General features: G+C 33.6%; 1 pseudogene across 1 annotated transcript; it reads left to right on the top strand.

Moving 5' to 3' along the window:
- Nucleotides 1–6621: 6621 nt before the first annotated feature.
- On the top strand, nucleotides 6622–21063 carry LOC143573989 (pleiotropic drug resistance protein 3-like; annotated as a pseudogene). Its single transcript, XR_013142511.1, has 24 exons — nucleotides 6622–6918; nucleotides 7018–7141; nucleotides 8540–8599; nucleotides 8710–8794; nucleotides 9054–9236; nucleotides 9368–9444; nucleotides 9716–9769; nucleotides 9859–9949; nucleotides 10028–10329; nucleotides 10424–10705; nucleotides 10788–11101; nucleotides 11320–11480; nucleotides 11556–11659; nucleotides 11734–11887; nucleotides 11974–12105; nucleotides 12300–12373; nucleotides 12466–12798; nucleotides 12890–13180; nucleotides 13252–13335; nucleotides 13443–13576; nucleotides 13735–13962; nucleotides 14794–14965; nucleotides 15485–16083; nucleotides 20808–21063. The product of XR_013142511.1 is annotated as a pleiotropic drug resistance protein 3-like (transcript).
- Nucleotides 21064–21774: the final 711 nt, after the last annotated feature.

Below are 21774 nucleotides of genomic sequence, written 5' to 3'. Positions count from 1 at the left end.
TTCGAAATCCGTGATGCTTCTCAGTCAGAAAAATCGTTTTTGTTTCCACCACCTAACCTAGTTACTATATATGTTGGTATTCAATCCCCCCTTCTCATGGGAATAACAAATAAAATTCTACATTGTATTACCATTCTAAGATCAATTATCTCATCATTAGGTTTGTATGCACTTACTTTATGAAGGACCCAATAAAGTGCTTGATCAGTATAGCAAATCCATACGAACAATCAACATCTGAAAACTTTCTTCCCACTTTATTACAACCTCAACGACAACACATGTAATAATTCGAAACCCCCTAGAGCCTACCTTACTATTGTGGTGTTTGTGCACTAATCTCCTGATCTTACCTTGTGAAATATCGATATCCTAACTTCGCGGCCATATAACATCTTGTCTTGTAAGAACTTATTATTGCTTAACATCTAGGTGAACACTCTTCTCTTCCTTGTATAGAACTAATATCTGAATAGGAATTCTGATTATTCCTTCATTCAAAATAAGATTCCTATAAATATATCTATCTAGCTATATTCAGTTTGTCAAAACCAATGCCCAATAAAAGAGAATGTTTCACCCACCTATATTGCAGCTAATCATTTAGTCCGGATCATATATTCATCGAACCTTTCTTTTATGAAAACCGAATTATTTCTCGCACGTAGTTTGTTAAACCTTTAAGTCCTGCTTGTTCATTGTTTTTCCAATAATCTTAGTTTATAACTTTCGATTCCTTCATCGGCAAACCTCTATCACCATTCTCTATATTTATGAATTCGCTTTTTTTCTTTCTTTAAATAACATAGATTAAATTTCAAGGATTAAATTTCTTTACCAATGGGAGAATGTAACAACCCCAAATTTAGATCCATTTTTTTATAAAAAAAAAACATAAATGATAGTACAAGTATGAGTTAGCTTAGGACAACTCGTTAGGACACACGATTCAATTACATCGTTACTTGTAGCTTAATATACATTTAAACTGTCAATAAATGATAAATAATCTTTTATATATATATGCGCACACAAACATACGCTATATATCTGGCAACCATTAACTTATGCTTAACAAAGCGGTAAATCCAAAAGTTATATAACAATCATGATTTATATCTAAAATGTTATTTTTACAATAAGCTTAAGTAAAATCATGATTGTTGGAAAAAGAATCGCTTAATTTGATATACGGATTAGTTGCACGGTAAGACCAAAATAGAACGCGTTAAAACCCATAAAATGACTTTGGAACATTTCAACCAAGGTTAAACTGATCAAAAGTGATTATTAATATATAATATCATAATAATAAAGTTTTAAGTCATTTTGTTTAGTATAAGTCAATAGTAAAATGGTTAATAACTAAATACCGCTAAAAACACGTTACAGGCCTGGTGAAATAAGAAAACTGAATATGAAACTTATGTTTCTCTATGTTACTTACAATATAAAAATGATGATTTATGAAAGAAAAAGTGGAAAAACCAATTTAACCTAACAGTTCAGTTTAAACTAACGTTAACGATTAACTAGCAAAAAATATAATTTTTGACTTTTTATGTTATAATTTAAGCATTCAAAGCATGAATTTTACCGCAACCGGCAACACTTAATCTATCATGTGTTTCAGAAATACTTTTGCAGAATATATTTTAACAGATAAGTGTAAGTACCTTAAATAATCTTGGAATACATTTTTTTTCATAGATAAATGATTTTCATAGACTTTAAAACATATATTTAATTGTTAATATTTCATAATTACATACTTCAAGGTGTAAGATTGCCGATAATGTAATCTATAAGTTTATGGCCGATCTTGTACAATACAAAAGATATATAAAGCAACACAAGCCTTATACAAAAGATATCACATACGAAAGCACGTTATACATCCCGAACCTTCCTAAATTTATAAACTTAAACTAGGTAAAACATTAATCTTTACTTGACTAATATTACTATATAGTATTAAAACCTAGGTCTAAACACCTAATATTACAACTTCCTAATTAAAGAAACTTTGCCACACTTAATGTCACAATATGCAACAAAAATCTCAAATAACTGAAGTATATATAACCTTAACTAGGGATGGCAATGAAACCCGAACCTGATGGGGAAACCCGGGACCCAACATAACTGAGACGGGTAATACCCGACCCATTAGAGTTTGTGATTAAATTTGAAAATTTTCGTGGGTTTGGGATGGGTTTGGGATTTGTAATATACCAGATTACCCGATAACAGTAACCCATTTACCCGATTATATACCCAATATACCCGACAAAACTTTTTTTATGTTTATATATAGTATACTCTAAATATTTTAAATATATCATATGTTGAAACTTGTTTATAAAAATTATCTGAGACATTTTATTTTTATGGTAATCATTATTTGTGATCGATTATTTATATTTTGTCAAAACCCGATATAAACCCAATGGGTTTTAGGCCGAGTATACCCAACTGGTCTTTTAACAAAACCCGATTGGAAACCCGAAACCCGACGGGTAATTACCCGATTAAAACCCGACGGGTTTGGGGCGGGTTTGGGATGGACTTTCATAACCGGGTATGGGTTTGGGAATACCTGAACCCGACCCAAGCCCGACCCATTGCCATCCCTAACCTTAACCGACTCAGGTCACGAGCACATTTATTATAACGATTATTACTTTTTAGTGACAAATTATATGGATTTAGGGATGCTATCATTTGGAGCCGTCTCCGACATAGCATACAAGATTTATTAACTATTTGTGTCTTCATGCATAGAACCAGGTCAGTTCATGCACTACCATTTTTCTTAAATTTTTGGGTGGATACATGCTTCTATATGTTTTCAAAATTATTGGTGTACTATTAATCAAGACCAATTTAGCTGCCATAAACAATCCTCGACTTTGTAGCACAATCATTAACTCCATTAGAAGCCACGGGATATATGGGTAGTACTATATGGTGAAGACCCCCGCATACAATGGGCCTTTATCGTGGACGACCTCCCACTGAATGATAAAAATGGTTATCTTGTGACATATATTCGCGCAGTTGTGTATCTTATGTTGGCAGACATAAGTAAATTTGACTCATAACAATAAGGGGTATGGGTAAGGAGTATATTTAATTTAGATGTTCACGGGTCGTGGACACAAGTTTGATTGTGAACTTGTTTAATGTGCACCATACTATTTAGATAATTTTTACATATTACAAATTAAACTCATGAACTCACCAACTTTTTAGTTAACCCAATTATTTTAAGCATGTGTTCAGGTACTTTTTATTTGGATATGGAGATTTATAGTCTTAGACAAGAGCTCGCTTGGAGATAGAAGATCCTTTTAGAATACCTATGTCGAACCATAGAGATTAACCCGAAAAAGCCATGATGGATAGTAGAACATTTTCGCCTAATTATCAGCTTTGTAGTTGTATAAGACATTTGATTGTAAGTTTGACCGACTGTCTTAATATAAATTTGTCATCTTATTTCTGATGTGTTTTGGTTGGTATTCAGTCGTCACATCCAGCCCCTAGCCGAGGTGTGACATCGAAACCTAATAAGAAAGATATAAGCATATCAGGTAAATGGTAAAATATGTGAGCTACCTACGGGAAAGATCTAAATAAAAGGCCGGTCTGGAAACTAGTTAGGTTTTGCTAATAATGAAATGTTACTTAGTCAAAGATTGAATTTTCTGTATGGTTGTAAAATCAGGAGTCGTAGATCAGTAATATGTATGGTTAAGAGGTCCTAAGTCATAAGGAATTAATAACATAATTCTAGTTTCATGTCTTTAGTTGGTCTCTGTGTCTATAGGATAGGTCTTCCGAATGCATGTGATTCTTCTTACATGACACTAATCTTTTAGCGATTCACGCCTATTTTCAACAAAATATCTTTGAACAATTCATAGTTAATTCATCAGTAGCATTTCATAGACTAAAATGGTGTTTGGGACTCCTTATTTTACCTCCTTATAATTTTTCATTAAGTTAATAAGTTACAACATTGTAACTTATGGAACTTTTCCTCTCACATCAAAAGCAATCCCAAACACCTTATTTCTTTTCAAAAAGTTATTAAGTTATAAGTTAGTGAAAATAAGCAATCCCAAACACCCCCTAAGAGGATTCTGGTTATCTCCAAATGATTGTGATTTATAAATGTATTTTAGTTCCATTTTATTTTAGTGTTTTATATTTTTATAAACACAAGTATAAAAATTTAGTAGGTTAATCGTGAGTTAGGTTTAGGCTAAAAATTAAATACAATGTCCACGGATTGATATTCGGTATCTTTTCTACTTCCATACTGTACATACTACGAGGTGCGCTTGCCTATTATCGTGTTTAGTTTAATGTTAGTTGGTCTCATAGTTGTCAATAGCATCCATAGAGGGCGCTATAGCGAATAGCATGGCGAGGCAACATAAGCCGCTACAAGGTACTTAGCGGCCATATATCGACCAAATAGCGACTTCTAACACGAATTCTACTATCGGTGATTTCTACCTGAAACCAGGAAGAAGAAAAAAAGGTTGCAAGAAGAAGTAGTGGTTTTGAAACATTGTGTTATACCCATTTTAGGTTTAAATATGTAGGTATTTTAATATTTAACCCTTTCATCTTTCACTTGTTTACATTTACCCCCTAAAACATGTAAATTGTTACATAAAAGTTGTAGAATAACTCCATTTATCTTCACTGGTTTATATTTAGTCCTTAAACCTATAAATTTACATATAAAAGTTATAAAATTAACATTATATATTTAATAATTATAAAATCGACCATTATTCTTTACGTAGCATATAGGTAACCTGACGTTATTACCGCTATTCACTATTGACAACTATGGTTGGTCTTTCATCATTTAAAACTAGCTTGTGCATGCTTATAATTATATGTTACTATTCGCGCACGCCACGGATGTCTTCACAAAGCCCTTACCGTTCCAACGATTTCTATTCTAAAGATTCAAGTTGCAAGTTGTTTCACGCCATCAACTTGCAAAGGAATGTTAAACCATGTATTTTACATTTATTATAATAGAGAGTTTAAGAGTGTAATATGTTTCTCTATATATAAAAAAACCCTATTGTAACCTATTTAATCAATCAACAAACTAAACCTTTCATCGGTCAAATATACCAAAAGCCACTATTGTATTATGTAATAGTGTTAATCAGTGTATCTATCCAGCATCTCCGTTCAACATCAATGTACTATACACATCAGGAGGATCAGGATCGGCATTCACTTTGTGACCTGTTGTGTGTCCTTATAATGTATCATCGATCTATATATTCAAATTACAACTTGTTTCCTTCTTGTTTTGAAATATTAATTAATTAATTAATTAATACATTTGATCAGAATATATCTCGTTTAGAAAGTCTTACAAGCTAGCAGTTAGATAATTATAAAGAAAAATGGAAGAATATTGTGGGCTAATGTATATTTAAATCAGAATTCATGCCGACTAACTTTCTTTGTTGTTTATTTTATTATATTGTTCACTCTACATGCATTTTGTTTGGTTAGTTTTATTTTCTCCCTTTGATATATATAGTAGGAAGCATAAAATGCCTGCTGCTGTTGTAGGGGCATTAATTGTCTTTTATAGTATTTTCGGGAATCAGGAATTTTAGGCATTCCAGGCATAGAAGACGATGGTGGTCGAGATGAAAATTTATTAGCTATAATAAACTATATATAGTTCGTTAAACTTTCATCCATCATACTATAATGAATTGTGTTTTTCTATGGTAGACCTCAATTTCATTTTTTTTATTATTATTTTATTTAAAACTATGGTAGCTGAGATAGTATATATATAGTTCGTTAAACTTTCATCCATCGTACTATAATGAATTGTGTTTTTCTATGGTAGACCTCTATTTCATTTTTTTTATTGTTATTTTATTTAAAACTATGGTAGCTGAGAGAGTATATATATAGTTCGTTAAACTTTCATCCATCATACTATAATGAATTGTGTTTTTTATGGTAGACCTCTATTTCATTTTTTTATTATTATTATTTTATTTAAAACTATAGTAGCTAAGAGAGTATATATATAGTTCGTTAAACTTTCATCCATCATACTATAATGAATTGTGTTTTTCTATGGTAGACCTCTATTTCATTTTTTTTATTATTATTTTATTTAAAACTATGGTAGCTGAGAGAGTATATATATAGTTCGTTAAACTTTCATCCATCATACTTCATCTGTTTGGTCATGGGTCGGATCAATTCATTTAAAAACTTCAGCAATTAGTTTTTCTTCATTCATTAGTTGTGGTTGAACTTTCTCCCTCATTTAAAAACTATATATATATATAGTTGTTTATAAATTATGTTTTATCCATTAAAAAGCTTTATTGGTGCATATATAATGTATGACACATAGCCTTAACATTATATGAAGGTTCAGAGTCCTCTTATACATGTACATGTGTGAGTGTTTCTGTAGATCCATACAATATATAATTATGTGTTCATAGACTGCTCTTTTCTTATATTGGTCTTGTCAAAACTACAAAAGCCATTCAATATGGCTCAACTAGTTGGCTCAAATGAAATAGAGGTATTCAGAACAGATATGAGAACAAGTTTAAGATATTTTCTTCAGCAAACGTCTCATTCGCGTGCTAATTCTGATTCAAGTCCTGTGAACAACCATGATCATCAGAATCTTCTTATGTGGGCTGCAATTGATCGGTTGCCAACAGTTTCACGGTTGAGATCATCTTTGTTTGGTGAAGAGAATGATAAGAAGGTGGTTGATGTCACAAAGCTCCTTCCACCTGAGCGTCAACTGTTTATTGAGAAGCTCATCAAACACATTGAGCATGACAACCTTCAGTTGTTGCAGAAACTTAGAGAACGAATAGACAAGTAAGATTTTTTTTTCTTTTGTTTTAATACTTACTCTGTACTAAGTGTAGACCATAATGTTTAATTCATCATGATACGTTTACACATCGGTTTTGTTAGCGTTGGTGTGAAATTTCCCTCAGTGGAAGTGAGATATAAGAATCTTTGTGTGGAAGCTGAGTGTGAAGTAGTTCATGGCAAGCCTCTTCCAACTCTCTGGAATTCTTTGCAAAGCATGCTTAATGTAAGTATCTAACCGTGACCGTGAAGTTAGGTATCTGATATACATTTTAAGATCTATTCATGTGATTCAGCATATCAAAAACCCGACCTATTGATCCACAAGATCGATCCGTTTGTCGTCACAAAATTTTGATTTGTCTCAATGATGTTGATTTGTTTAAAGTTTTATCAATGCTATGATGACAAAGTTTCATAAAACATGAGGATTTTACGGTGACAAAAAGTTTAGGCGACACATGTTTCATGTGATCTCTGATAACGACAATTTAAAATATGGCTTGCTTCATGACAACAGATGCTTTACAACATGAGTAGTTTTGCTGAGATAAAAAGTATTAATTTTGAGTAACATGTTCTACAAAAACTTTTTGAACTATTTCTGGTTTCATCACCGTATATACAAATTTGACTTTGTATATATATAATCAGATATTTTTAAAAGTATTGTAGGGATATAAAATCATCACATTTTGAAATATGAAAAACCAAATAAAGATGATGTTTATCACTAATGTATATGTTTTGTAAGGCAACCAAATATTTATATATTATATAGGGTCATGGGTGCTCATGATTGGTTATTTGATGGGTCAGATCATGATGCATATGTTTAGTCATGGGTGGTCAGATCAATTTATTAGTCAATCCAACACATTTTTGACCCTGTAGATTATAGATATGAGCTTATATTAACTGGGAACAGATGGAATTTTGCTGGGTCAAAGTCAAGTTGTAATTTAGCAAAGTCCTAGCTAGTCACAACCACCAATTTCTTAATCAACTATCATGATAGAATAAGAAGAATTAATTAAACTAACAAAACTTGACGAATAAGCAACCTAAATCTAATCATTGACTAAAACCCTATTAATAATTAACTAAACCAACTAAATAAACCTATTCTAACTCAAACTCCAAATATATTAACTATTGAAAATAAACTCAAAAAGGTATCCTTCGACTCTTATTAGCTCCGTCAGCCAATAGTTACCCTCACAACTTAACCCTTCAAGTTTGAAGTTAATGTATCTAATTTTTTATTTCTGCCAAAAAAAAAAGTTAAGCATTTTTGGGTCTTTTTGATCAACATTCAAACGTTGTGATTGTAATTTGTTGCATTATCATGCCATTAAGATGAAGGATGTAGCCTGTGAACAGCTATGGAGGATTATATATTGTGTCAAAACCTATATATAAAATGTAACTGCTACCATGATCAGAAACAAATTAAAAGAGAATTAAGGTCTTAACTAATTAATTGTGCCACTTTTGGTAGATACCAAAATAATCCATAAACTAAATTAATCTAGAGGATCAATATATTCTCAGGTCTAGTCTTTTTGTGTTGTTATCTTCCTTGCTTTTACTAATATTTCAATATAATATTTTTTTCTAAAAGGGGATGGTCATGATACCTGGTTTGAAGTCTAAACGGGCCAAGATTACCATCTTAAACGATGTCAGTGGTGTCATCAAGCCAGGAAGGTAGAAATGTACAATCATATCAATTTATCCAACCTCATGCGAAAGTCCTCGATCAACTCGTCTTTTTTTTTTTGGTTTTTTTAGGATGACTTTGCTTCTTGGTCCACCTGGATGTGGGAAAACCTCTTTGTTGAAAGCACTTTCAGCGAACCTAAACAAATCTCTCAAGGTTTTAGACTTCCCTTTTACTTAATTTATATCTGAATGATGTATTCATACCAACAATTATATTTATGGTAAAAAATTACATAAATCCTCATTGTGATTGTAAATTATGGATATCATCTCTCATCAATCCTATTTATGGATTTGGTCCCTACTTTCTTTGTTCATCTCCAACTCCAACAATGCTTGAGGTGTCTTGTGCACTTGACTACTATGTATAGTCAGAGTTGAGGTATTACCTATGAGCTGCTTTCATTCACTAGTGGTTCTTCCTTACTTAAAGCAGATTAGTGGCGAAATATCTTACAATGGATACAAACTAAAAGAATTTGTCCCCCAAAAAACGTCTGCGTTTATAAGCCAAGATGATTTGCATATTCCTGAGATGACTGTGAGGGAAACACTTGATTTTTCATCCTGTTGTCAGGGTACTGGAAGCCGTTCAGGTATGCCTATCAGCCTAACTCACTCATAGACACCAAATAGTTGTTTGTTCCTTTCCAATAAACACCATATAGTTGTTTATTCCTTTCCAAGGATGATTCGGTAACTAATTAATAGTTTTATTCTGGTAAAGAGATTATGCTTGAGGTTAACAGGAGGGAGAAAGAAGCGGGGATTATTCCAGATCCTGATCTTGACACTTTCATGAAGGTAAAGTTTTAGTCTTTGTTGTGCATGCATTTCTCATTTAGTGGTAGAAATGCACAAGGAACCCTTTTATTTGATCTTCAGCTAAAGTTCTTGAAACATATGTCTCCTATAAGGTGAAGTACTTCTTTGTAAATCCTAACTTTATGTCTCCTATAATGAAATATGGCAGTTGGAAGTCATTTTTCACTCTTCCTGAATGCAAATATATATACTCGAAGTTGGTACTGTTATTTAATGTAATACTTAAAGCAGGTTAACTTTATTTTAATAGGCAATTTCCATTGAAGGACAAAAGACAACTCTTCAGACAAACTACATCCTGAAGGTGGTACATTTTTTTTTACCTAATGTGTGGTATTGGTATCCAATGTTTTGTATGATTGTTGATTTTCCACCATTATTTTGTTATGCCAGATTCTTGGACTTGATATATGTGCTGATACAATGTTTGGAGATGCCATGAGGAGAGGAATCTCTGGTGGTCAGAAGAAGAGATTGACTACAGGTAACCTCTAGTCTACCAATTCAGCGAGTAAGATTAATTTTCAAGTAAATAGAATTTAACTTGTTTGGTTGTTTGCAGGGGAGATGATTGTTGGTCCTGCAAAAGCTTTATTTATGGACGAAATATCAAATGGATTAGACAGCTCCACTACGTATCAAATAATCGTCTGTCTTCAACAGTTGGCACATATAACAGATGCTTCTATACTCATTTCACTTCTTCAACCATCACCAGAAGCCTTTGATCTCTTTGATGACATCATGTTAATGGCCCAAGGTATGATCGTGTATCACGGGCCCTGCAGTAACGTTCTAGAGTATTTTGAGGGTCTTGGTTTTAAGTGCCCCGAGAGGAAAGGCGTGGCTGACTTTCTCCAAGAAGTAATGCCTCCATCTCTTTAAAATTTGCTACTTTCAGAATTCTAGAATGCCATGCACTTGCTTTTTTTGCAAGATAATAAAGACTGGTATGCAGGTTTGTTCAAGAAAAGATCAAGAGAAGTATTGGTGCCGAACTGACCAAGCATATAAATACGTCTCAGTGCCTACGTTAACCATGAGATTTAAAGAATCTTATTTGAGAAAAGAAGTAAATGACAATATCTCCCAACCCTTAACAAGATTGCAAAGCCATGAGAATGCAATGTCCTTCCACAAATATTCACTCTCTAAATGGGACCTTTTTAGAGTTTGCATGTCTAGGGAGATTCTTCTCATGAAGAGGAATTCTTTTTTATATATCTTCAAGTTCATCCAGGTTTAAAACTTTTTTGTATTGTTATTGTTATTACTATCCTTATTTACAAAATTTCTAATCTATGTGAGTTACTTGTCTGCAGCTTTTAATTATTGCAATAATCACAATGACTGTGTTTATCCGAACCAAGTTGAAGGTTGATGCCATCTATGCAAATGATTATCTTGGTTCACTGTTTTTTGCGCTTGTAATTCTTCTAGTTGATGGATTCCCAGAATTGTCCATGACAGTTGCCAGGCTTCCGGTTTTCTATAAACAAAGGGATATGTACTTCTATCCTGCTTGGGCATATGCAATTCCTGCATCCCTACTTAAAATTCCCCTGTCAATGTTCGTAGCCATTATATGGACATGTCTCACTTATTATGTTATTGGATATAGCCCTGAACCAGAGAGGTAATCATCTTATAAACATATGTGTTTCTGTTTATGGATAATTGCATATGTAACTTAAAAACTTTCATATTATCATACATACGCATCAAAAAATATTAGTATTAAATACGGTTTGGGTAAATATGATACTATACCATGTTTTGAGGGGTATATGAAATTTCCCCTTCCTTTAAAACTAAATAGTTCCTTTAAAGTTTTTAGTGTCATGTGTTTTACAGGTTCTTACGTCAGCTAGTGCTATTTTTCGCGATGCATTTCACGTCAATATCATTGTTCCGGTTTTTAGCATCGGTATTTCGAACTGAGATTGCTTCTACAACTGTTGGAAGTATATCATTACTGTTTCTGTTATCATTTGGTGGCTTCATTTTACCATACAGTAAGTTCCTTAAATTTCTTTTCCTACATATAGAGCTGTGAAAATTAACAAGAATATGTGGGATTCGAATTACAGATACAATGCCATCATGGCTAAAGTGGGGATTTTGGGTTTGTCCACTGTCATATGGTGAAATAGGTCTTACAGTGAATGAATTTCTGTCTCCTAGATGGAACAAGGTAAATTGGTAGACATTTCGTCAAACTTTTGAATTACTTAACAATATTCATTTTTCTAAAACTTTTAAAAGCAGATAATGTCTACAAACACAACCATAGGGCTACAAATACTTCAAAGCCGTGGACTAGATTTTGATGGGTACTATTTTTGGATATCACTCGGTGCCTTGTTTGGTTTTGCACTGCTATTTAACATAGGCTTCATCATGGCTTTGAGCTACTTGAAGGGTAATTTCATATATTTTTTTTCTTTACAATGTTGACTTTAGAATGCCGCGCGTTTTTATAATAAATCATGTTATCTAATACCACAGCTCCTGGAGCTCGCGCCATTATTTCAAATGAAGCCCTGTCTCAAGAACATGGAAGTGAAGTATCCAAACACCAGACTCATAAGGATAAAACATCTAAAAGTTCTGTTAATTTTGTCTCAGCGCCTTATGAAGGTTAGAATTGTTTTTTTTTTCCAGTGATGCATGGCTTATATCACAGTTTCCGTTCTTAATCAATGCTTCCTTGCTTTCACAATTAGAGCGCAGTTTCTAGAACTCACCAGTTAATTCATATATGGGACATGTTATATCATTTTTTACCAAGTTTATGACTTAAATGGACACTTATTAATTCTCTTATCTTACAGGAAAGTTGGCTTTACCTTTTGAACCACTAACACTTACCTTTCAAAATCTGCAGTACCATGTTGAGCCCCCAACGGTACGTAATTGGTCAAAACTATCATAATACTTAAATCTTAGAAATTAGACATATGTTGTTCAGATTAATAGGCCATTATATTGTTCTGTCAGGAAATGAGAGAGCATGGTTTCACAGGAACAAGACTTCAGTTACTTCATGATATAACAGGGGCTTTTAGACCAGGTGTTCTTACAGCGTTAATGGGTATAAGTGGTGCCGGGAAAACAACACTTCTTGATGTTCTTGCCGGAAGGAAAACGAGTGGCATTGTTGAAGGAGAGATAAAGATTGGGGGGTATCCCAAAGTTCAAGATACCTTTGCTAGAGTTTCAGGTTACTGTGAGCAAGCTGATATACACTCTCCACAAATTACAGTTGAAGAATCAGTTATATTTTCCGCATGGCTGCGCCTTCATCCTGGAATTGATTCAAAAACTAAATATGTAATGAGATATATTTATAGAATATTTTCAGGCATCTGAATATCAATATCCTTTCCAACTGTCAGCTATTTTTTTCTTGTGGCATGTATAGAGATTCATAGACGAAATCTTGGAAACAGTTGAACTTAATGATATCAAAGATGCCTTGGTCGGCATTCCAGGAGTTAATGGTCTATCAACAGAGCAACGCAAGCGCCTCACGATTGCTGTTGAAGTTGTGGCCAACCCCTCTATCATTTTCATGGATGAGCCCACTACTGGACTGGATGCCAGGTCAGCTGCCATCGTCATGCGGGCGGTGAAGAATATTGTTGAAACAGGACGAACAGTTGTCTGTACAATTCACCAACCAAGTATTGACATATTTGAGGCCTTTGATGAGGTAAATTGAGACATTTAGATAATTTTCTTTCTTCAAAGATGTTATATATTTAGTTATCGATGTTCATGCAGTTAATCTTATTGAAAAATGGTGGGAGAATGATCTACTATGGGCCGTTAGGTTGCAATTCAAGTCAAGTTATTGAATACTTTGAGGTTAGTTGAGCTAAAAAATAGCATTATTTGGTTTGCCACTCAAGGATCTTACTAAGAAAACTATAACACAAGTATATCTTATGCTCATTTGAAATGCTTTACTACAGGGCATCTCAGGGGTGCCAAAGGTTAGAGACAATTATAATCCAGCAACATGGATGTTAGAGGTTACTTCATCATCAATGGAAGCTGAACTTGGAGTTGATTTTGGACAAATCTATTCTACTTCAACTTTAAATCAGTAAGTTAAACCTTGAAACTTGTTAACTGACGGTAGCCGACCATTTGTAGCCCATTATTCATAAGGTTTAGTAGTTTAACAATGTTTCCGCCGAACACAATGCTTGTTCATTTTGTTTTCTTTTCTGATTACTTTTATGTGTTTTTCTACTATATTAGGAGCAATAAAGACTTTGTGAACTCATTTAGTAAACCACCTCCTGATTCAAAAGATTTGCACTTTCCAACACGTTTCCCGCAAACTGGTTGGAGTCAGTTCAAGGCCTGCTTATGGAAACAACGGTTGTCATACTGGAGAAGTCCTTCCTACAACTTGATGCGTACCTTGCATGTGCTTTTTGCTTCGTTTATCTTCGGGCTACTCTTCTGGGATCAAGGGAGGAAAATGTAAGCTCAAATACTCATGCATTTCATGAGGTTCTTGCGTTCTTATTGCATAGTTTGATGCTTGGTAACACTCTAATTAGTTAAATTACATATAATGGCAAATCCATGAAAAAGAGGCACATAGTAAAAAGTAAAAATAAAAGATTGATCTCTTGACACCATTTGGACTCTCTCTCCAATCATTTGGGGCTTTTTAGGAATTGGTGTATGTTATTGTAAGAGAACCTAGAGAGGAATATATCGGATGTTGGTAATATTGTTTTATATTTTTCAGAAAAGTAAACAAGCATCACATGAAAAATTATGTAAAAACCATGTGAAGAAATACAACACCATTATTTATAGTTAAAAAAATATGGAGATAGATTTTTCATCTTTCTTGATGCTGATATTTGATCTTCAAAAAAGTGGTCTGCACAAGTTTTAACGTTTAAAATTAACATCTAAATTATTCATACTGCACATGAAAAAACTTGTTAGAAACATTATGGACAAGTTTATCAAGCATCAAAACTTGAGTTGTGCTTATGTAAGTTCCGGCTATTATATATTCTACTAATACCGGCATCCTAACAGATTTCATGTATTTGCACCAGCAAATACATTATAAATTATAAGGATTTTGTACATCAAATTTTTCATTGTTTCCTGGATTTTCAATTAATATGTTCATTATCGCCTAACAACCATTAATTAGTTAGTCCTTTTGAAATGTGTGCGTGTATTATAGCATGCATTTAACGAGATGACTTAACAGAAGTTCCTAGCTGACCTTACGTAGTTAGAGTCTTGAATCATGTGATATTATATATCCTTCCTTTCATGTTACAGAGTTAGCCCCCAAAGTCTATTCAATATACTTGGATCCATCTACTCTGCTGTACTTTTCAGTGGCATAAATAATTGTTCTTCAGTTATTCCACATGTTTCCATGGAGCGAACTGTTCTGTATAGAGAAAGATTTTCTGGTATGTATGCATCATGGACTTATGCACTCGCGCAGGTATTAAAACATCATTCTTTCTCATTTTTCTATGTGTCGGGATTAACATAAGTTACTTCAAAAACTAGTTTAATTTTATCTTAGATTCACCCTAAGGTGTTAGTAAAGCTGGAAATTTCAATCCATTTATACAGAATCGGGTCAGTTGAGGTTGTATACTGATTAATCATGGGTCAAGCATTGAAACTAGCTAGCTAAAAATAAAGCCTACCAGAACAGGTCAAAATCGGTTATCTTGTAATCAAATTAATGTTTGCAATATCCATTAACATTTTTACTTAAAAGAAATTATCTTATGATTCAAACAAAGTAAACCATATATCATATGTAACATTTAATATGTTTACAAAATACAAAAAAAATAAAATAAAAGAATTAAGCTAGCATTTTGCCTTGAACCCATTTTGAGTCAAAGCCAACTTGCTTATTTTTCTCTGATAGTTGGAAATCACAAGACAAATATCTATGTACCATATTATACCCCCGCTGAAAGTAGTTAAGTTTTATTTTGTCTTGAAGGTGGCAGTTGAGTTTCCATATCTCTTCGTGCAAGCACTTGCTTTCGTTTGCATAACGTATCCAATGATCGGATATTCTTGGTCAGCATACAAGATTTTCTGCTACTTTTATGCATTCTTGTGCACATTAATGTACTTCACCTATTTGGGAATGTTGCTTGTTGCCATCACACCAAGTTTTCCAGTTGCTACCATTTTACAATCTGCCTTTTACATAATATTTAACTTATTTTCCGGGTTTTTAATTCCCAAACCGGTAAGTCTGGTTGACTCTTTAACTTAGTTTTTATTTATTATTTTACTTGTTATTTACTATTTATTATTTTATTTCTTGCAGAAAATTCCCAATTGGTGGTTATGGTTGTACTATATGACTCCTACTTCATGGTCACTTAATGCAATGCTTACTTCTCAATTTGGAGACATGAAGATGAAAATTGTTGTTTTTGAGGAAATTAAATCCGTTGAAGACTTCTTAGGAGATTATTTCGGGTATGATCATGAACAGTTATCACTCGTGTTTGTTGTTCTTACTCTATGGCCAATCGTTCTTGCTATTCTGTTTGCATATTGTATAGCAAAACTGAACTTCCAAAGAAGGTAACATTTGAAGCTGAAGTCAAGCATGTACATATCATTGTAAATTCTGTAAGGACCGTATGAACTATTAAATTATATAAGTGAATAATCGGTGTCTGGTTGGATATCTTGTTCCAGCCATGGTTGTTGATCATATGGCATACATATCTTTTGTTGTGTTGTTCGACGATATTGACTTAGCATGCACAACATATAAAAATAAATAGACGGATTTAAATACTAAAATAAATTGAAATGGGAGGATAATGGAGATGATGCTATGTAGTGTGAAAGGATAAATGCATGAAATAATAAAGTTCATCCGCATCGGAAGAAAGAAAAAAATAGGCTCATTTTACATGGGTATAAATAGGAAGGGGAAATTCCTCCCATATTGATAAATTACAAAACATGTGAGCTAATGAGTTCACATAGTAATATTCTAATATACCAAAATGCATCTAGTAGTCTTAGAAAGTTTCGCACACGACGCGCACGGGCTCGAGCACTGAGCACGATGTGGCACTTTGATGGGGCACATTTCACTTTGCACACTCGCATCACCACGAGCCGCCACAGTATTTTTGAAAAGTGGAAGGACCAAAAATGAAAACTTGAGTTGTGAAATCCTTCCCGCTACTTGACGGGCATAACCAAAAAACCATCACGTGGCGGAACCTCACACAAACCAAGATTTGGGCGATGTCGTGCTATGCAATGAACAAGCCCTGGAGTCCGTCACGATATACAGTGAACTGACACGTTTCTGCCACGTGGCAGCATCTGTGATGATGAGTCATCTCGCAACCCGATGGCCCATGAAAGAGGTCATCGTGATAGAAAGAGGCGATCGTGATACGCGATTGGTCACAAATTTAGCTTATAAAAGCTCTGAAGTTCCGATGATTTAAACCCAAGTACGTGACATAGTAGAAGTGTTGCTCGGTTAGTCTTCGGCATCTAACCCCAAATATCCGTGTAAGGCAGGGGTTCCGCTTAAGTAATATTTTATTATTATTATTATTATTATTATTATTATTATTATTATTATTATTATTATTATTATTATTATTATTATTATTATGGCTTAGACCATAGTCGGAAGTATAGCCCGAATCTTGATCACATTTAAGCATAATATGACTTTTTATAAGCAGATGTTATAATCAAAATATTGTTTCTTAATTATTAAGAAACGTAAGTTTTTATATATACAATGGGTATAGTCAAAATAATATTTCTTGATGATTAAGAAATATAATATTTATATACAAATGTTATAGTTAAAATTTATGTTTCTTCTTGAAGAAGAAATCCAGTACATATGTTTCTTCATGAAGAAGAAACGTAACATTTAATTGGTAAACAAACAAAGGGACCAAAGGTTCAAATGTTTTATATAAACAAATAAATTATCAAGGTTTAAAGCTTTACAAAATAGACTAAAGGTCTGAAGCTAGATCGTTGATCTAGATATTTATACAAAGGTTATTCTCGTACTATAGGTCAGAGGTAACAATCTGAAGCATAAATTAATAACAAAAACTGCTCATAAACAGAAAAGGTAAATACGCCATAAACTTTTACAAACTTGTTAAGAGTCAGAATGTTTGCATAGGATCCATGAATCCTTAAAACCTTGTGTTACAATAATAAGAAACGGACACTCTAATTAAAAGTATACATGTGTCTAGATCCATTCATACATGGTGACTCAGATTTCCCTGAGCATATCATCAACATGCCTATCGAAGTGTACGGATTGCTCAAAGAAATGATATTGTGTATATGATTAATTGTACACGTACTTGGGGGTAATTTTATCGCAATTGAGTTGGGTGCCTAATGGGTAGTCACAAAGGTATTGTGTTGATTTCACAATGGTAATAAAAAGATTTTACAACTGAGTCAGCATCATTCACCAGCTGTGTGCTGACGTAATTTCAAACCCATTTAAAGGAAATCAGAAAGGTTAGATCAAACAAGCAAGGCAGAATAGAAGATGGAGATTTAGTCATTAGATGATATTTGATGGCTCTGATATTTTATTCAGAATATTACAATTATATTTTTAAAAGACATGTATTTGAATTATCAAACGGGTATTCAAATCCCGATTTTTCAATGTAATAATATTTTATTGAGTAAAGTGCCATTTTCGTCCTTGTGGTTTGATAAATAATGCGAATTTAGTCCAAAAAGTTTATTTTTTGCATATGGACCCTCCACATTTCACAGTTCTTGCCTATTACATTCAAATCACTAACCTCGTTAAATTTAATCGTTAAATTAGGGGTAGACATGTCTTTTTCTCTTTCTTTATTATAATACTTATTTCAGTGAACTGCGGCTTTCGTCCTTGCGGTTTGTCCAAATTTGCGGTTTTAGTCTAATAGTTTCAAGTTTTTAATTTTTGTCCTTGTAGTTTCATTTCACTTGCAATTAAACCCGAATTTATTAACCTCGTTAAGTATGGTTGTTAACCCATTTGCGTGCCCCTCATGTGATGATCAGTTTTGTAGTTTTCATCCCCAAATATACCTCGGTCCTAATTCGCAACCTCCTCAAGTGACGGGCTAGGGTGTATTTGGGGAAAAGGGAAAAAAAGAAGAAACAAAATTGCCCCGCACGTAAAGGGCACACTGATGGGTTTAACGACCAGACTTAATAAGATTAGGGAATTCGGGTTTAATTGCAAGTGAAATAAAACCGTAGGGAAGAAAATTGCAAATTTGAAACTACTGACTAAAACTGCAGATTTTGACAAACCAGAGGGACGAAAACCGCAGTTCACTTAAATAAGTATTATAATAAAGAAAGAGTGAAAAGATATGTATACCCCTAACTTAACGATTAAATTTAAGGAGGTTAGTGATTTGGATGTAATTGGCAAAAACTGGGAAACTTGGAGGGTCCATATGCAAAAAATAAACTTTTTAGACTAAAAATTCGCATTATTTGCCAAACCACAAGGACGAAAATGACACTTTACTCTATTTTATTTAAAGACTTCCGCTAAAAGAACGTAAGTCTGATATATTTTCAAAACAAATACCAACTAATAGGTCACACGCCTAGGCCTTAAGTCGGGGTGTGATAGTTGTTGCCCGAACCGAAGCAATTATCACTTTCTCCTCCATATCTGAATCTGAACGTAATAATAGTCGGACAACGATGAGCCGGAGTGTGAATCCATCTTTTTGAAATAAAACTTTGAATTAGAATGTTAGAAGTTAGGAGAAGATTGAAAATATCCGTATGTTTTACATTATGTGGTGGGTATATATATAGTTTCTTTTAAAAAAAATTATGTTGTAGTCAGTACCTAACAGCTAGAAGGTACGGGGACAATCAATTTTGTATCAAATCCACCACCAAATTCTCACAAAACGTTGTGATGTACTGATGCAACGATAAAACGATAACGAAGATCAAATCACATTGATTCTGTGAATGCCTGTGATGAACTTCTCAAAACTCTCTAATTTCACCCAAAGGTCAAGAAAAATGAAGAGAAAATTCTTTATTGATAAAATTCAAGTCTGCCTTCTCACATTACATTAGCATCATATAAATAGACTTTCAAATTCGAAATGGCCCCCAAAAAGTCCATGGGCCAAACACAAACCCAAAAATAAAAATGTAAAAACTGATGAAAAACATAAAAAGACCCATAACTTTATTAAGGAGGCGTTTTTGGGCTTCGGACAAGGGACATACCACCATAGGCTGGTCGTGGGCTTGAAACGGAGCTTTGTAGGCCAATTTATGCCCGTTTACGTGGACCACCTTTGAAAGCATAATCATGAGCCTCCAAATATAACATGACACACTCTTCAATACTTGGACCTCCATCATGTACCTAGTGATTAACATGGATGGCACCATTTGAATTAAAGCTGGCCCCGTGTTCACGAAACCATCTTATCTAAGTGGCATGAATGGCATCATTTTAATCCTCCACAACATGTAGCTTTATAGATTATTCTCTTCAATTGATTTCACAAAAAAAATCTTAGTTATGACACAAACTAACGTTAGTGGTTGTGGTTCGGTTTTCATGGGTTCCTTAAGATAAAACTTGTGCTTAATTTCAATCCATATTATTATAGGTCATTATATTACCATTTTAACCATTTATAACATAATATAACCTATAACTACATATAAGTTTGGTTTTTGGTTCGTTTAAGCACAAATCTGGTCACAGTTTTGTGTTATGAGTGTGGTTTGACCTCCACCATTTTTAGTAGCTCACTAATATAAGTTTATGCTTCAAGATATGGTGTTTAGCTTCTGAAAATTGTGAATATCCACAGTTTTCGTAAGGTCTTAACTCTTAAGTCATAGTCCTTTATTAGGTTAGTTAGCTTATGTTAATAATAACCTAAGGGCGTCACCTTGTGATTTAAAATTAGCCATGGTATTAGGCTATTAGCCAATATTATAAGTTCTTGAAACTTGTTATTACGTTACTAAAATTATGTGTTAGAATAAATCCAGAAGTGACAAGCATTCTCTTAATGTAATAAGTTATTAAGAAGACTAAGAAGTATATTTATTTACTAAAAGAATTCTCAATATGCCATATTTTTCAAATAGCACAAAGTAAAGTTATGAAACAATCCAATCATATAAGATGGTTTTACCCATTTGATCGAATTATTTCTAGTATGGAAAATATGTGCATTAATACAAAATCCTAGCCATCTGCTGCTTAATTTGTTTTTGAAATCTTCAATTAGTGGGGATTTCCTACCAAATCCGCCACCCATGCCTCCAATACTGCCTAATACAAGCTTCAGCCCGTTAATTTCTCAGCCTATTGTTGCAGTGGAAGAGGATTTATATCCTATTGTGGGGGTTAACCGCTCCAATTTGGAAGGAAATCCCAATACAGTACCAAGTACGTATGCTTCTTCATCTTCAAGGAAGATTAAATCACATGGGTTTAGAACTACAAAGAAGTCCAAACCAACAGTGCGGTATAGTCCGACTTAAGAATGAAGGAGTTCTTAAGCCAAAGTCCAGTCAACGGAACTTATTCGAAACGTGTTCTTCCAAATTGGGCCTCAAAACAACCTAATCGAAATGAAGATGAAGATAAGTCTATAGAGGGTTGGGCCACTAATGATGCCTCCTCTGCAATTGCTATTGAAGATGACGATGCCTCTTCTACTCAAGAAGCGGTTGTTACCCTAAGGTAAATCTACAGCCTTCGCCTACTATAGAGGTCTCTATTAAGCCTCCGTGGAATGCTTGGAAAAACAACTTAGATACAGGTGTTTCGTATGCTGATCAAATGAAAGAAAACCTTGTTAATAATGTACGGTTGGAATATATCCCGTCTATTATCACTTTGGATGGCAAATGTCGGGTTGTGCTATGAACAAGGACCTGGGCCATTCGGCTAAAGAGTTTTCTCTTTACCTATATGGTTATTGATGTGTGCTGCGCGTGCGATTAAATAAGAAAGGATGAAATGATTTGCTTTTGCACAAGATCGTGTTTTAAATTTATAAAAGTGATTTCTACAAAGACTAAACACACACAAAATAGGCAAATGTACCTATCGTATATGTAGAATAATATTGGTAAGAACCAAGTATCGATCCGTGGACACAAATGTTTCTATTAATAAATCGTTGTTTTACTTTAAACGGGGGTTTTAATCATTTTTGGGGTTAATTTTCTTCAAACTTTTTATAAAAT

This window comes from Bidens hawaiensis, unplaced genomic scaffold, assembly GCF_021521415.1.
Source record: "Bidens hawaiensis isolate Kalapana, Puna unplaced genomic scaffold, B.hawaiensis_p1.1 tig00026818_1, whole genome shotgun sequence".
NCBI classification, from domain to species: Eukaryota; Viridiplantae; Streptophyta; class Magnoliopsida; order Asterales; family Asteraceae; genus Bidens; species Bidens hawaiensis.
The sequence above is the reverse complement of the archived record's forward strand: the minus strand, read 5'-3'. Positions and strand labels throughout refer to the sequence as shown.